General features: G+C 36.5%; 1 long non-coding RNA gene across 1 annotated transcript; it reads right to left on the bottom strand.

Annotated features, from left to right (window-relative positions):
• Nucleotides 1–4,640: 4,640 nt before the first annotated feature.
• On the bottom strand, nt 4,641–11,602 carry LOC110194496 (uncharacterized). Its single transcript, XR_002320710.2, has 3 exons — nt 11,314–11,602; nt 9,900–9,974; nt 4,641–4,715 (listed from the first exon to the last, which is right to left on the bottom strand). It is a non-coding gene; the product is annotated as an uncharacterized LOC110194496 (long non-coding RNA).
• Between the last annotated feature and the right edge of the window lie 1,522 nt (nt 11,603–13,124).

Below are 13,124 nucleotides of genomic sequence, written 5' to 3' on the forward strand. Positions count from 1 at the left end.
AATGAACCTACTCTTCCCCCTCATCTTTACATCAACTAGATAATGAATAACGCTTCAAATTACTTAGCTAATGAAAATGATCAATCACTGTCTTATCTGGTTAAAAAGGGAAAGTAAAATATAAAATAAAATCATGAAGTGCTTTCATAAATCAACAGGGCCTCACCACAGCAACTTCTGAGAGAACATGGAGAAAATCAACGGTTGACTGCTATGGCGCACACTTAGATGTGATGCTACAAAAAGGTTCTCAGCAGTTGTTAAATTCATTTAGAAAAACTCACTTTATTTCTCCAACAGAGATCTCACTAGCTAATCTGTATCATAACCTGTATGGGGTCTTAATATTCTCAGCAGGATCAACATTCAGGCAGCACTGACTTGGCTATTTAATCCTGCAAAAGAACAGTATTTGGCAGGAAAAGACCCCAAAACACTAAGGCAAAGTCTCAACAGTGAGTTCCTCAGTGCAGACAGGGCCAAAATACTGAAGGTGAAAACTTAGTGGGCGTGACAGATCCTATGGTTTCTTTTTTCTTAGCCCTCTATTCAAAATGCCAGATGTGTGTCTATGCATGCGTATTTGTATATGTACATATGGAAAAAATCACACATTTTATGAATGTTTGAGATCCTCTCATCAACAAAAAATATGCAAGTGCTAAAAGTCTGGATTGTTTCCAGTGGCCTCCTAATTATTCTCCCTGCCTCAAATCTCTCCCTTCTCGAGTCCATCTTCCATACAGATGTCAAAGTAATATTACCAAAGTTCAAGGTGGATCATGTCAGACAGGCCCGTCCTTTAAAAGTCTCCAAAGTTTCCCTGTTTCAATAACAATATTAATAGTAACAGCAATAATAATAACTAGCATTGAAGTAGAGCTTCAGAGTTCACAAAGCATTTCACAAATATTATCTCATTTTATCCTCAAAACAATCCTAGAAGGTAGGTGCTATTAATATCTTCATTTTGTAGGTGAGGAAACTGAGGCAGAAAGGGGCAAAGTGACTTGTCTGGGGTCCACAGCTAGCAGGTATCTAAAGAAGGATTTGAACTGAGGTCTTCCCGACTCTGAGTCACCACCTAGCCACATGTAAACACAAGTTTACCTAGGCAGCACAGTGGATAGAGCACTGGGTCTGGAGTCAGGAAGACGCATCTTCCTGAGCTCAAATTACTAGCTGGGTGACCCTGGGCAAGCCATTTAACACTATTTGCCTCAGTTTCCTCATCTGTAAAATGAGCTAGAGAAGGAAATGGCAAACCACTTCAGTATCTCTGCCGAAAAAGACCCAAATGGTATCACCAACAGTCAGACATGATTGAACAAACCTGTAAACACAAATAATAATATAAATAAAATACAAATTCCTCTCTTTGGAATGTAAAATCCTTTACAATTAAATTTTGGCCAACCGTCCCAAATTTACTGCACTTTACTCCCCCTAACATACTTCAGGGTCCCACCAAAAAAAAATGGCCTGTTTGCTGTGGCACAAACACACATCATTCAATTGTACCAAAGGGCACAAACATACAACATTCAACTTTACAAGCTGTCACCCTGTACCTGGGATGTACTCCCTCCTCACTCCTGCCTCTCTACTTTCTACTGCCTGGCCATCTCCTCACCAGCTGTCTTGCCACACACACACACACACACACACACACACACACACACACACCCATCCCTTGGAGGTTTTAAGACTTTTACCTTCAGAACTTCTGCCCTGGGGGGCCCACTGTCCTGATTGCAGAATGTCTCACACTTGGTCCACTATGTCAGGCAAGTCACAGCTATGCTTCATCTTATACCCTACTTCCTGGACATCTTCTCAACAGAATCCTTGCCTCCACCTATACTCGCTATCACTGTTTTCCTCCTAAACAATGATTAAAACATTTCTGTCTCTGCTCCTGGAAAGAGGGTCAATCTAGTTCCTTCTGTCCCCACTCACCATCCCTATAAATGTCTGGACCAAAATGCCCCACCCTGGCCAACATTCCTCTATTTATATTACCTCCTTCTATTAGAATGGAAACCTTTTGAGGGCAAGGACTGCTTCACTTTCATAATTTTATTCCCAGAGCATGGCAAAGTGTTGGCACTTTGTAAGAATTTAACAAATGCTTTTCATTCTTAGAATCTACAGCTTCCTCCAAAGCTTGGGTTAAACATTATCTCCATATAAGGCCCTTATTAATCCCTATAAATCAGTGATTTCACTTCCTTTGAGTTCCTTAGTGATTTCTCCATTTTAAGTTCCTATTATTTATGGTATAGTGATTTTTTTAAGCAGTTGTTAAAATACTAAAGTCTAGTTATATCAAAGGCTTGCTTGGCTCTTACTGTTAACTAATACTGACCTAATAGGAGAGATAAGGAGACAGACAAGGAAGAAAGGGAGAGAAAGAGAGGAAGGAGAGGAGAGGAAAAAGGAGAGAGAGAGGAGAGAGAAAACAGAGAAAGATAGAAGAGTGAGAAGACAGAGAGAGAACTGATGTAATAAAAGTAATACTAATATAGTCAAGTATTTTTTAATGTAGAAATATGTTGAAGGTACTCAGATTTAAGACCTGGAAAAGACCTCTGAACTCATCTAGTCCAGCCCATTCCCAAAAGGAACTTCCCCTATAATATAAATGACAACTGGTTGTCCAGAATCTCCTTAAAGACTTCAAAGGAGGAAGAACCCATCAATTCATCTTGTAATTTTCTCACCATCCACTTACTTCTCTTGACTTCTGAAACTGTAGTTACATTTTCCTGGTTATTCACTCCTCTTTTTGATCATTCCTTCTCTGTCTCTTTTTCTAGGTCCTCTTTGCATTCTCTACACATTAATCTTCTCTACAATTTTATCCTTGTTCCTATTCTGTCTTTCCATTCTCTCTCTTAACAATATCATTCTCTCCTACAACCTTAACTATCACCCAAACACGTCTGACTCCTGAGTCTCTATCTCCACTCCTGACCTCCCTCGAAAGTTCCAGGCTCATATTTCCAACTGTGTACAATATATTTTCATCTAGATGTTCCACCTGGACTTCACTCTCAATATGTGCAATACTTGGCTTACTACCTTTCACCTAAAATAGGTTCCCTCTTCTCCACTATTTACTGGTAACGTTATTTAAATGGACATGTCTTGTTTCTCCAACTAAAATATGTTCCCTAAGGACAAGAACTATGGCTTAAGCTTCTTTTGTGTTCTCACAGTGTGGTACACATAGCAGATGCTCAATAAATAGATGTTAAATGACTCTGTATACCTGAAGCATAACTGTTGTCATTAGGTAACATGTTTGTTCTTAATAGCAAAGATATACATGAGGCTTTAAAGGTATAAAAATAAATCTTTAAATTGCCCTAACTTCTGCAAAGTAACTTCTTTGCTCATGTACTATTTCAACCGTTAGAAAGAACTAATGAGTTTTTAACCTCCTCTACTTTCATTCTAATGCTGTTAATTGAAATGGGAAATCTCATCTTCCTATCTCTTTTTCAGATTTTACAGAGACACAGGCAAACTCCATCCCTTTTGTTTTCTCAAAGAATAAGGAGATTAAGAAGTTAAATTGTTCCAAATAAATTATTAGTTATCTTGGTCACAATTAATAATATAGCCACAGAAGGAAATCCAACACAAATCTGAGCAGGTAGGAACAGATTCTATCTCCCCATCCTCAAGGCCAAGTAAAGTCTAAGGGCATTAGAGGAATGACATTGTTCTTTGAGAACTAAGGGTTGAGATTTTTTAAAAATGCTTCTGTAAGGAAGCAGCAGCATGACATTTTATTCAGTCACAAGAAACACAATGTCTCAAATGCTGCCTAGGCAACTGTTAGGTAAAAGAAAGCTGAAAAAAATAAAGCACATGGAGAAAATAAAGAAAAAGCAATTTTAATAGCATATAATTTATCCTGGAAAATGAGAGAAAATGCAAATTAGAAAAGAAAATATATCTTTAAACAGCAAAAAATGAAAATTCGAGAATGAAAAAAATCTCTGCTACCAACTTGCAAATCACTTAATTTTCATGAACCTGAAAACTTCATCAAAGTTGTCAGTCATTTAAGAAGTCTTTAATAATGACCTTCCCATCCCCACCTTAAGCCAACTAAAAATTAGACTAAATTATAATTTTGCTACTAAAATGTAATACAATTACATAATATACCAATAAAAAATGCAATGATGCTATCACACCTGATGTGAAACTATAATTCAATGATGCAGTAAATTACTTTATTCACAGTTAGAGGTCCAGAAAAGTTATATACATTTCTAACTAGATATAATAAAGCTAAACTGCAAAGTTATTATTAGCATAAATAAGACTCAAATCTGCCTTGAGGAATAAAATAGAACACTGACAACAAAAAAGTTTTTCATTGTCTACAGATAACAATAATTGTTTCTTTTTTTCCCCAGACATAGGATTCCTCCATTTTTATCATCACTTCTCTCCCCCATCTATCTGTCACATCTGTGCAGGACAAATTTGTCTTGTACACAAAGTGAGAAGTAGATATTCTGAGATGTAAAATTTAACTGGGACATGGAAAAAAAGGGAGCAAAGTTTGTTACAAACACATGGTTTTTAGAACATTAAAACTGAACTTACCTGTTGGTGCTCTAAATATGAGATCTTTGTCCAATAACCAATATTTTTAGCAGTGGAAATAAACCATGTTCACATATACATTCTCACTACAAATAAACCAGAGAATTTTAAAAAGTTAGAGCTAAATGGAAAGATGATTCATAGGTTCTTTTCTGAGAGGCTATTAAAGGAGATGGTCAAATTGGTTTCATTATGAACCAGCACCACACCCCTCATGAGAGCAACAAAAATATTCATTTCATGGGATACTCGGTCATCTTGACTTGTAGTACTCATGAGAAGCACAGAAATGGGATTCACAATGAAGAAAATTGAAACTGATGTTCTAACATCTGCTACAAAAGATAAAGAAACAAAGAAATTCTATGAAGACTACTCAATGACTTGAATATGGACTTGGGATTAGGGAAGAGTAGAGAAAAATGAGTTGGAAAATGCAGTCCAAATTGAGAAATGAAAGAAGCAGAAAGCTATTCTGAAATCTCCCCTCTAAATGTTATGAATACTTTCTTCAGGTAACGATTGAGAAGGCATGGGGTATAGTGAGCAATGAGCAACACCATATCACAAATGAAAATGACTATATTTAACAGACAAGACATTACTAGTTATCAACATAAGCCCCACATCTCAGTATCCAATATGCTACATGAGGGGAAAATGTCACTGAAGAAAATAAAGTAAAGAAGGTGTGGACCCAATAATAGTCTAATGGACAAATGGCCTAATGTGCAAAGTGTATTCAGGAAACTCACATTAAATTAGTCTGATGGAGTATCGAGTTCAAGTCAAAAAGTCGACAAAAAATTTGTTAAGGGCCTACTATGGGCCAGGCACTATGCTAAGCAGTGGGAATCCAAATAAAAGGAAAAAGCAGCCCCAGCTCTCAAGGAGCTCATGATCTAATGAGGGAGAGGTAATAGGAAGCCAATGGGATTCACCAAAAGTCTATGGGTGGCAGGGTCAGGGAGAGGGGAGGTAGTATGACACAGTCAGACCTGAGCTTTTAGGAAGATCAATTTCACAGGTAAATGGAAGATAGACTGGACTAGAGTGGGGAAAGATATAAAGCAGGGAGTCTAACCAATAGGCATTTGCAATAGTCCAGGCATGAGGTGATTAGAGCCTGAACTAGGGTGGTGGCAGTGTCATAAGAAATAAAAGGGGTTTATATAAGAGATATTTTGATGTTAAAATCAATAGGTATTAGTAACTGATTGAATATAGATGGTGAAGGGCAGGGAGGTTGCAAGCTTGGGTGACCGGGAATATGATGGCACCCTCAACAGTAATAGAGAAGTTAGGAATAGGAGAGGATTGAGGAGAAATATAATTAGTTCCATTCAGGATATGCTAAGTTTCAGATGTCTACAAGACATCCAATTCAAAATGTCCAATAGGCAGTTGGAAATACAAGACTGGAGGTCAGCAGAGAGGTTAGAGCCACACAAATAGATCTGAGAATCATCTGCACAAAGATGATAATTAAAGCCATCAGAGCTGATGAGATCATCAAATGAAAGAACAGAGAGAAAGAAGAAAAAACAATCAAGGACAGTGACTTGGGCAAAACCCAAAAGGATGTGACTTGGGTGAAGATCCAGCGAAAGAAACTGAGGAGCAAAAATCCAACAGGAGGAGAACCAAAAGAGATCAGTGCAAAAAAAGCCTAGAAAGAAGACAGCATAAGGAGAAAAGGGTGATCAACAGTGTTATAAGATGCAGAAAAATCAAGAAGGCTGTAGAGTGAGATAATGCCATCAGCTTTCACAATAAAAGATTATTGGGAACTTTGGGGAGAACAATTTCAGTAGAATGATAAAGTTGGACTGCAGAAAGTAAAGAAGAGAATGAGAAGAAAGTAGAGGTGACTATTGCAGAATGCCTTCTTGAGGAGTTGACCTATGAAAGGGAAGAAAGATATGGAATGCTAGCTACTCAGGGTGGATAAATGAAGTGAGGGGTTTTTTTGAGGCTGGGGGAGAAATGCAGACATAGGGAAGCAGCCAATAGATAAGGAGAGAGTAAAGATAATAGAGAAGGGGAAATCTTCCAGAGAAGACAGAATGAAATGATATCATTTGTGGAGTTTGCCTTAGCAAGGAAAAAGGCCACCTCTTTATGTGAGATAGGAGCAAATGAGGAGAGAGTAATATGGAAGGCATCTGAGTATTTATATATATTCATTCATTTATCATTAAAGGGGGTGGAGGTGGTGATTTTTCATACCTCCAAGGTGGGACAGATTATTTTTGCAAATACAACTCTCTTATTTGTTATGTACAAGTAGCATTAGACTCTGCATAGAAAATTAAATAAAACCAAGTGTGAGACCAAACCTCATGTTTGGAAAGATCAAATAATATATCCCTCTCATGTACTTCCTCAGTAACATTTTTTTGGGACAATGAAAAGATTTTTATAAACACTGCCTGTGCTTGGCACAGTGGATGGCACACGGTAAGAGCTTTAAAAATGCTAGCTGACTGACAGTCTATTTGGCAACACTTTTAAAAGTTCAAAAAAATGGCTTAGATGCAAAATATTTTTATAAAATACTTTATTTGCTATATCATAATCCTCTGTTGCACACTTGCTCTGTATACACAAAGATAATGAAAGGTAGAATCATCTGGGAAAATATTTCAGTTCATTTTCTTGTGGGGACAGGTTTTACTGAATCATCTATCCTCTTGTTTGGTCACTATTAATGTACTTGCTGAGTATGACTAAAATACAATCCATGAACAGAAGAAAATTTTCATCTATGTGATGTTATCATTGAAGCTCAAATTCCAGCTTCAGCAATTAACCAGTTCTGACCAGTTTGGCAATACATACACATGTACACACATATGTGCTTATATATGTATATATAATTTATATATGTGTGTATGTTTGTTTATTTATTTATTTATGCTGCAAGAGAAATTCCAGGAGACAAAGTTTTCAGCATGCTCTATTTATTAGCAGGGCTAGCAATTTCCAAAAAATGGGGTCAATGACTCCTAAAGACCCCAAGTTAGGGATGATAGGGTCTTTTACCATGACATACAAGATGATACAGCAAAATCCCAAGCAACAGAAGTATGTCTTATTCTGATTGGCTAGTTTTAATGAGGAGGTGAAATAAGAGTCATCTCAGCTCCTCTCCACTACATCATTGGGAGCTAAGATCAGTTCCCTGGTGATGGGAGTTGCTACAACAGTTTTAAATTAATGAAACTGACCTTTAGGTTAATCAATTTTCGGATTGTGATGTGATGGGTAGAGGTACAAATCATAACGTAAGGTTGGAGTTACAAGTCAAGAGTAAAACTGTGAACCAAGTGACCTGGGGTTACCCAAGTGAGCTTGCAAGACTGATGAATTTAAACACATACGGTAAAAGGAAATATTGAATCTATGCTAGCTTGATTAAGTATTAACAAAATAGAATTAAAAATCAATTTTCAATTTCACATATACACACACATATATATACAGACATATATACATACACATACATACATAGATATAACAAGACTACCTTCTTCCAAATTAAAGGCTTCCACACAAAACATGCAAACAGTGGTAAGATATTTATGTTTTTGAGTGATATTAACAAAGCGCCCTCCATTTTAACCTCAAATGACTTCTCGCTTTTCATCCATCTCATATTTCTAACTATCCTCATGTTTGCTATACATAAAAAAGGAATAAAAAAAGTGTCACTCTGTCAATTGTTTGGGTTAATATAAGACCTAATTGCCTGATACACTATAATTTTGCCACCAAATTACAATTAGCATGCAATTCTCATGCATGAGTTGACCCAATTACATAACAAATTTATGCCTTTAGGGATTTCTCTTGACTGCTTGTCTCGTGTCCACCATACAACTCAATTTCACACTGTCAGCATCCTGAACATGGTTACAGTCAGTCTCTGTCAAAATGATTTATTTAAATTACAAACAAAGACTCGGAATCACTAGATAATCGCTCCCACCCTCACGCCTACCCTCAATATCCAAACTGACTTTGAGTCAAGTGTTTTAATAGATCATGGACATAGGCTTTCAATCACTAGGCAACGTCTAGCTCCAATGATCTAATATTTTGGAAGATGGCTCACAATAAATCACAAAGAACTAGATCAGTAATGTATGCCCATTTAAGCCAACCAATTTGTAAATGATTAACTTATACTACATTCTCAGATTTCAGTGATAAATAACATTACTAAAGAGGTTACTTCAATCATCAATAGCTTATCAATTTGTCATAAGAAACAAAAATCTTCATTTCAATATTCTCAGACATCCTAGGAGTTTTCTTCAACTATAATTTTGGTGGAGGACATTTAAAAAAACTTTTGAACCCATAATTATTTCTTATGAAAGGGAAAGATTAGTGTAAACATGAGAATGAGTTTGTTTTAAAATAGGCAAGATTTTGTCAACTGAAACATACAGTTTTTAGTCGTGAAAGGAAGATACATGGTTGCTGTGATAAACAGTAGGGGCAGAGAGAGAAGGGGAAGGAAAGAAGATGGTGAAACAGGGGGAAAAGAAGAGAGTGAGAGAGAGAGACAAGGAGATAGATGGAGCAAGGGAAAGAGACAGGGGTAAGGGAAAGGAGAAGAGAGGGGGAAGGGAGAGCAAGGGAGAGAGGGGGGAAAGTAGAAAGGTAAGGGGGATGGTAGGGGAGAGAGGGAAAATATTTATTAAGCATTTACTATGCTTAAGTCACTCTGCTAATGCTGGGGATACAGATCAGGACCACCGGCAGATGGCCCAGCTCAAGGTTGCTGGTGAGGACATGGAATAACGCAGAGAGTAAGCTGATTTGAGAATGAAATGAGTATGGCTAGAGTCATTCATGAAATGGTGATACTGTCCAGGGACTTGCTAACCAAGAGAGATTTGAATTCAGGAATACCTGAGTTTGAATTCTGCTTCACACACGTAAGAAGTGTAATGCTCAGCAAGTCATTGAACTCATAGGCATAATGGGGATAATAATGGCATATTCCCAACAAGACTGTGGTAAAGACCAAATGAGTGTGTGTGTGTGCATGTGTATGTACATACCCATACATATATACACATATATAAAGTGCTTTGGTGAACTTTAAAGGCTATATAAATATTAGCTATTATTATGACTATGATTATTATTATCATTCTGATAATTCTCCTTAAAGTCAATGCTATTTGCACACACAACCCCTACTATTCTCCTAATGACATAAGTATAAACACAAATACAATAACAAATATACTCACCAGATAATTCATTCTATGAAATACATCATTTGGCCATCTTTTTTTATTGCTTTTTACATGATTTCTCTCCTTCCCCTAAATTAAATGAGAAAATAAATAAGGAATACTTATTTTCTGGGTTCTATTGTTAGTACAAAGTTTGCAAGTGTTCCCCCCGGGCTTTATGTTACCTTTTAGGAGACAGTTTATCTCCAATCTGTTTCAGCTAGTTGAGAATGCAGTTTGTGATGTAGTTAGTAAACAGGCAGAACAAAATGTGCCAATAATGTTCCCAAAGACTGCCCTATCACTCAAATGGGTAGATATGGCAACAGCTCAGTTATGTGGGCCTACCACAGATAGGCTTGATGCTGTAGACATAGAGACAGTAAATGCCTGAAATTTGAATAAGCCATTTTCATATGCCTTCCAAACTGCCAAAAAAAAAGCAAAGAATGCCCCAATGACAGTTAAAGTGCTTTAGAACAAAAGCAAGAGCTCCTTTTCCTTTCTCAGATTCTTCATGGGTGTTTACAATGCACTTTTAGAAAAAAAAATCCCACAAGACACTTTTTGCTAAATAAAAAAAACTTTTCAAGTAAATAGGCACTCGCATAAAGTTCTCAAATAGTAGGATGCTTATTAAAAATAAATGGCAGCCAGGTAGTTTTGGCATGGAAAATGGTAAGACCCTCTTGTGACATATAAAAAGTTCAAGAGACATAATTTCTGGGTAATTAATCATTTTATTAATCATGCTACCACACAATTAATAAAAGAGGATCAGTGATAATCTCAAATGCCAAAGACCCCTCAGAGAACCCTCTCAATACTTATATGCCCTTGGAAGAGATGGTATTCCTGAAGGTGGCAATCAACTCTGATTGGCTAATAATTAATGAGAGACTGAATATTATAATGAGAGGTGGGCTTATTCTAATGAGGGTCTGGGGGACTCGACTGATCACCCAGTCTTGGTCAAAGGGATTTATCTATACCCATCTAGGATAATCTAGAAAAAAGGGAGAATCTACATTTTGGCAGACCTGTCTGAGTAAAATACAGTGGGCTGGAATCCATCAATTTACCCAATCTCAAATTTTACTAAACTGCAGCTTACCTAAGCTAAAATTTAAACTAAAAAAAAAAAAACTTTACTTTTTGAATAGATCTGAGTTTTCCCTCTCATTATCAGCCCTGAACTTCAAAGGATACCTGAATAAACTACAGGGGCTGATTTATGAATGAGCAAGGAGAAAAGGGGAAAAAAACCTTGGTGCTAAGTCAATAATTGGTTATTAATAGGAGAGAGAAATAATCATTTCTCTCAGTGCAAAGCTAGTAGAAACAAGCAGGCAGAGTTCAGAACTCCTGAGTCAGCACTGGCCATCTGTAATTAACCATACAAGAACCATACTGGATCATACATACTTACCTTTAGAGGAAAAAAGTAAATTTATTAAAAGCAATCTTCATTTAAATGCAACAACTAATTCCTGTAGAATTCCCCTGGAACTGGTCCTCGAGTCAAATGTTGTCTGTCTTAAGAGCTTAGTCCAATAGTTCTTCATGAATATTAACATACACAAATCCAATCGAGGCTTCTTCAGCGATCCTACATGAAGCTCTCCTTTTCTGTTTTAGCAGTTGGGTTCTATTCTTCTATATCTAACCATTCAGGTGATTTGAAATCTTGCCTCCCCACCAGTTCCCTATTCTCCCTGAAGCTGTAATAAGAACAGAACAAGGCAGTCAGAACGAGAATTTTAAATTGTAGCATTTACTAAGCCATCCATGTTCAATATACTATCCTTGCCAACACTGAAAGAAAAGGCCAGGATCCAAATCACTAAGGTATTTCATTACAGACAAAATTTGAAATTTCCGAGTGTGTGTTCATTGTTAAATGGTTATATATCTTAGATGAATGAATGTAAAAGCATATAAAAACAGCACTATAATGAAACGCACAAAAGCAATTCCAAATGCCTATGCTGTCATGAGATACGTAAAATATCTAGAATTTGTCATTAGGACCTTAATTTGTCAATTCCCCTAATATCATCCTAGACAAGTCTTTCTAATAATCCTTCTTGGAATGAATGAGCCTAACAAGCCATAGATTTCTGTTTAAAATGTGTCAACTCAGTATCTCCAATATCTCTGACGTGATGATTCAGATCCCCTTTTGGCCTGACCATTTCTACATCTTCTCTCTAAAATACACATAATCCAGTCCATAGGCTTAAAACAACAGACTGGGTTAATATACTAGAATGCCTAGGTTAAACCTAAATAGTGTGGAAAGATGGAAGTACCATCTCTTTTTTTTTTCTTTCCCAGACTGGATCTGGCATTTCTTTAGTATAAGACACATCTGGTGAGAGATATACACACACACACACACACACACACACACAGTGAGCTAATCTGTACTTGCCTGGTACGTTAGTCTCAGAGAGTTGTCCTGAGCACTGCAAGTTAAAGAGACTTCCCCAGGGTCACACATCATTTTACAATCGCTTGCAATCTATCCAACCTTTCTTAATCAGAAAACAGAAGTAATGAAATACATGTGTGGGTAACCTGGAAATAACCTCAAATTTACTGGCACAAAGAAGTAAAAGTTTCACTATGCAGCAAAACTTTTTTATCAGCCTATACTCTCCTTAGTAGTCAATGCCAAGAAAAATCATATAATTAACATTTTGGATTAACCTGCCAACATGCATAACATATATGTGTGTGTGTATACATATATATACATATATACATATATATATACACACATACATATATATATATATATAGCTGAGTTATACCATGATTACAAAAACCACTGATATTTTTAAAATAATGAACCAGCAAAATTATTTTCCCCTAGAAATCAATCCAATTTTGAAGCTCTAGCTATAAGGTGATGTACTAATAAAGACATGGATAGGATAAAAAAGAGAAAATACATACCTGTTAGAGGTTTACTGGTCACTAGAGGAAGGATTTTTCAAAGAGCCTCTAGTATATGAAAATTCTATATCCCTGCTAATGATAAAAAATGCATTTAAAACAGCTACTTATTTTCTTAAGTGCAAAAGTTAAATTAAATTTGAATTTTTTAAAGTATTTGCTTACCTTCTCATCAGCTACTGCATATTGACATCTTTAAATTAGTCATCATATGCATTTCTGAGGTGAAAAGTTTAGTTTCGGGAAAATAGAGTTGATTGATGATGGAAACTTTTAAAT

This window comes from Phascolarctos cinereus, unplaced genomic scaffold (assembly GCF_003287225.1).
Source record: "Phascolarctos cinereus isolate Bilbo 61053 unplaced genomic scaffold, phaCin_HiC Scaffold_1;HRSCAF=81, whole genome shotgun sequence".
Lineage (NCBI taxonomy): Eukaryota > Metazoa > Chordata > Mammalia > Diprotodontia > Phascolarctidae > Phascolarctos > Phascolarctos cinereus.